At 35.5% G+C, this 5,370-nt stretch overlaps 1 long non-coding RNA gene across 1 annotated transcript; it reads right to left on the bottom strand.

Moving 5' to 3' along the window:
• Window positions 1–1,915: 1,915 nt before the first annotated feature.
• Window positions 1,916–2,473, bottom strand: LOC127144522 (uncharacterized). The gene is made up of 2 exons (XR_007816309.1): window positions 2,137–2,473; window positions 1,916–2,051 (listed from the first exon to the last, which is right to left on the bottom strand). It is a non-coding gene; the product is annotated as an uncharacterized LOC127144522 (long non-coding RNA).
• Window positions 2,474–5,370: the final 2,897 nt, after the last annotated feature.

Genomic DNA, 5,370 nt, shown 5'->3' with positions numbered 1-5,370 from the left:
TCTTGGTATACAATCGTGTTGTGAAAAAAAAAAAAAGAAAAAAGAAGAAGGATGCAACACCTAATAATGAAAAAAGAATAAGGAGATGATGCCCAAGATGGGAGATGACAAAAAAGGAAGAAATTCTAGAAGAGGAAAGAAAAAATCTTGAATAAGAAGTAGAAATATGAAGAAGAAGAAGTAATAATATGAAGAAATACGCATACATTCAACTCGAAATTCAAAATCAACAAGGTAAATTTGGAATTTATGAAAATACCAAGGTGGCTTCATGGGTTTTTATCTTTTATTATACGTGTCGTAAATATTTTTAGATTTTGTTCTATATATGAAATTAACCTTTAACTCTGAACGTTGGAAGGGTAAAGGCACAACCACTGCTTTACCATACAACTTTGATTCAAAGAACACACATTTTATAATATATATTGTAAAATAATACTTTAAAATTAATATTAAAATACAAAAATCGATAGTTTTTTAAGAAAGACGTACGCCTACTAACCTCTCCATAGTTCCATGGGTGGATGTAGAGAAACAAAGTAATATTAAAATACAAAAATCGATAGTTTTTTAAGAAAGACGTGCGCCTACTAACCTCTCCATAGTTCCATGGGTGGATGTAGAGAAACAAAAGAAGTAATAAGAAAAGGCATATATATTTAAAATATTAAAAAGAATGCTCATCTTTGTTAATTACTGTTAACTTTCAATATTGCACCTTTTTTTTAATTTTTGTTAACCCACAAATATCTCACTAAATAAAACATGATTTCCACCCTCAAATTATAAAACCAAATAAAGGTTAATTTTCATAAATATAACAAAATATCAAAATATTTAGGGTTCGTGTAACAAAATAAAATAACCTATGAAGTCGGCCAATTTTTTTAAATATTTTAGGTTTACCCTTGTCTCTTTTGAATTTCGCGCGGTTCCCATTTCTTCCTTCTTCTTTTTTATTATACTTATGTTATTATTATCTTTGTTTTCAATCAATCGACAATCTTGTATTATTATTTTTTAATGTGCTATTGGCTGATCGTGTACCAAATATAAAAGACCTTGGTACACGATCTTGAATAAAAATCGTTTAGATCTTGGTACACAATCGAGTAGTAATGTCTAAACAATATTGTAATAAGATCATGTATCAAATATAAAAAATCTTGCTACACAATCTAGAAGCAAGATCGTTTAGATTTGGTACGCGATCATGTATCATTTCTTACATGAACACGACCACGTATCATAATCGTTTAGAAGAAGAATTACATTTGTGCCTGTGACCAATTAATCGCGTGTTGACTGAGGCATTTTTGGTATTTTCCATTGTGGGCCTATGAATTTTTTCTGTTTTCAAAACCATTTTATACGGTGTAAATATTTTATCAGTTTGTTATATCTTTTAAAAAAACCTCCTAAATAAACTATTTTTTCTTAAGATGTAACCCGTCTCGTAACCACACTACAAGAGACGTGGGTACTCCCGACGCACAAATACGTCGGCGAAAATGCAAAGAACGTCGGGAAAGGATATCCCGACGTACAAAACGACGTCGGGAAGAACGTCGGGGGAAATGCGTCGCTAGAGGCTTTCCCGACGCCGATTTGGTACGGCGTCGGGAAAGGCTTTCCCGACGCCGTGAGATGCGTCGGCATCCACGGCGTCGGGAAAACCTTATTTCCGACGCCGTCTATGCCGACGCATCGCACGGCGTCGGGAAAGCCTATTTTCCGACGTTTTTTTCCCGACGTAATGAACGTCGGGAAATATTTTTTTTATATTTTTTTAAATATTTTATTTTTACTTTTTTCCTTATAATATTTTGCTCAAACATTCACAATGATGTTCGGATTGCTCAAAAAAATTTGGCGACGTTTTGGATTAAATTAATAAATGTACAAACACAAATTAAAAAATAGAATTAAAATTAATAATACGAATAAGTTGACTACAAGAAAATATAGTTCTCAATATACAAAAAACATAAACATAAGACCCAATCTCCCAACGAGGTGCGTATGCGCGTCATTCTACACCTTCGGTCCTAAAAATGGTATAAAAATAACTAAGTTTAATACATAATCATATATTGCAAAAACTTAAGAATAATAGAGACATATACGACGTACCGCAGGGCTAGGGATCATGTGGTGGTCCCTGTTGTGCACGAGTTAGGTCTTCAATCATCTTTTTCATAGCTTCCACTTGTGAAGCTAATGCTTGGTGATTTCTATCTTGTACTTCAATCCGTTCCAAAGCTTCATGAAGTTTAGCTTGTAATTCAATCTCTTTTTGTGTGGACTGCGAACAAGATGTCGACGAACTGCTTGCACTTGCCGTTCTGCGGGCCTTCGGCTTGGGTCCCCAACCAAGGCCTTTTGAGTACCCTGGTCGTCTACCCAACACCTGATCGCATATCTCATCCTCAGAGAGTTAGGTAACGCGCAAAAATATATAATAAAAATGGATAATTAATAAGGGTATAACTTACATGCGCATCCTCGGCGGCCTGCGACACGAATGTCCCAGCTCGAACGTGTGTTTCCCGGAACAATTCCACACGATCGACCGGCTGCCCTCTTCTTTCAGCGAGCTCATACTGTCGTTGTAGAAACGACTTGGACCCGCTACTATGATTGTAAGGCTGCTTCTGTCTAGCAGCCTTGTTTGTCCGTGATTGCTCCTACATTAAAACAATTATATTGTTTATTTCTTATACATATAAAAACTTGTTATCATAATTAATCATGACAAATACCTGGAATGCACGGCTGATATAATGGTCGCAGAGGAAGTGCCAATCCTCATCACGTCCAACCAATGCGTTTGGTGGGTTGGCACGGGCCTCCTCCGGGTCGCTGTACTTTTTGAAATGTTTATGACAGTCGGCCCGGAACTCTTTAAAGGTCGTGAGCATCTGATGCTCAACAAACCTGTTCATTGCTTGATCATTGAAATCAAGCACAAAGAATCGCTGCACATTACAAACATAACACATTAGATTGGTTAAAGTTAGATATGTTTCAAATGAAATCATATATAAATGTGTAGTGCATTTAATTACCTGGAGGTCGCCCTTGACGACCTCAATGTATTCTCTCCCAACGTCCGTCCACTTAAGACAGCGGACGGGAAATGTCTTTCGCACGCACACGCCTATAGCTTGGCTGAAGCGAACGGCGTGTGGAGAAATAGGCTTCTCCGCTCCAGGGGCGATCGTCATCGGAATGCGCCCATTTATTGCAACGTGGCGCTCTAACTCCAAGAGTCGAGACTGCGCACGTCTCCTAGGAGTCGGAGTCGTTTGTTGAGAAGAAGACCCTGCTCAATAAATAGACAATAAGATATAAAGTTAGGAACCCCTACATGAAATATTTGTAAGTTAAAAATGAATAAAATTCTTAGACTCACCCGTATTGTCGCCCACAGATGACGACCCTCCCGCAATGTTATCTAAATCCTCCTCAAACTGGAGGAACATATCGTCCGTCTCCATAAAACTTGATCGTCGATATGACATAATGACTATGGACATATAAAAAACAAACATTCAATAACCAAATACAAACACATAGCTAGAACCAAATACAAATTGAAATTGAAATTATTGGCATAGGGTTATATATCTTTTTCCATATATGATCAAATCAACAATTTTTAGGGCCCCCATTGAAAGATATATAGTTTTAATTAAATGGTTCCAGTGGTTAATTAAGTCTTCTTGAAGCTTTGATTAAGGTTGGTTAGAAAAATCAAATCTAATATCTAATGAATATTATTTCATATTTTTTCTTTATTTAAACCTAATCTAAAGTTGTATTTAGTAATTGTTCAATTGACGAGGACCAACTGATGATCAATACAAAACTCAATCCATCGGAACCAATTTGTCTTGGAAAAACTAAAATAAAAAAGTTAATTAATTAAGCAAATAATAATGTAAAGATGTTTAGTTGTTACTATTCCCGACGCCGCTCCCGACGCACTGTGCACGGCGTCGGGAAAAGCCCTTTTTCCCGACGTATTCTTGCCGACGCCTTCGTGGTGCGTCGGGAAAGATTGTTTTCCCGACGCATCTCCCGACGCGTGGTTGATGGCGTCGGGAATGCCCTTATTCCCGACGTTCTTTATGCTGACGTGATTTTCGGCGTCGGGAATTCTCCATTTTCTTGTAGTGCCATATTTAACTTGTTATATATATGAATACTATTTTAAAACATAGATGGTGTTAGTTGGATATTCATAGGAAAAGAAAGTGAAACTTTAGTGCATTTTAAAACTTAAAAATTAGATTTAATTGTGTAGATTAAATTCATTTGTTAAAAACCTCAAATTAGATTTAAACAATCAAAAGCAGTTTCGAAAGTCCACTCTATGCTCCAATAATTTCATAGCGCCTTTAAATGAAACCTTGTAAATATCATCAGTTAAATAATAAATCATTTTCATTTGGGCACTAGTACAAAAGTGGGCTTTAATGTTGGTTGGCAACTAACATCTTTGATAGTGTTATTAAAGCCCAAATATCGGTTGGACTTTAATATGGGTTTTGAACCAACATCTTTGATAGTGTTATAGGCCTTTAATGTCGGTTGGCCTTTGATGTCGGTTGACATTAAAGAGGCCTTTAATGTTGGTTTAAAATCGACATTAAAGATCCCTAATAATGTCAGTTTAAAACCAACATTAAAGTCTTGTTTTTGGGTCCATTTTTTCAAATTTATTTTTTATCAAATTGTTGCATTATTGTCCATTTTTTATGACGCCAAAACCGATGGTATTTGTCTCGAACTATGCCAGAAAATGTTCATCATTGTATATTGTGAAAAATATTTTAAAAAAATTGTTTGCATGCTAGCTATAGAATGCCTACTACTCCATGCCAAACGAATAATATTTCTATTTCACCTGCAATCCACAAGATTAACACCTAAAATACCAGTACACACTTTTCCACACTTCCATATAGAACTACAACAAATACACATCATCCAACACCTATATATAATCACATATGAATAAACATAACTATATTCATGTAACTACCCAACTTTAAGAAAAATGTAAGTAGAAATAAATCTAAAAAAAATAAAATCCTAGCTCAGATCCTATCTAGTTTTAAAAGAGTAAAAAATAAAAATGCATAAATACTGAACTCAAAACTAATAACATAAAGGAGGAAGCAAAATGTTCCCTATGGCATGCCACCGTCATTTCTTGTCATTCGCCAGCTTTCCTCTGCCCTTACCTCTACCCCTACTTGAAAAAAATTAAACATTAAAGAGTGAGTATAAAAAAATATACTCAGTAAGGAACCTACTACGTACTAGTCTCGCTAGGTGTCTGTAACTTCCTATTAGAGT

The sequence above is a fragment of the Cucumis melo genome, chromosome 12 (assembly GCF_025177605.1).
Source record: "Cucumis melo cultivar AY chromosome 12, USDA_Cmelo_AY_1.0, whole genome shotgun sequence".
In the NCBI taxonomy this organism is placed as follows: domain Eukaryota; kingdom Viridiplantae; phylum Streptophyta; class Magnoliopsida; order Cucurbitales; family Cucurbitaceae; genus Cucumis; species Cucumis melo.
This window is presented reverse-complemented; position numbering and strand designations above follow the sequence as displayed.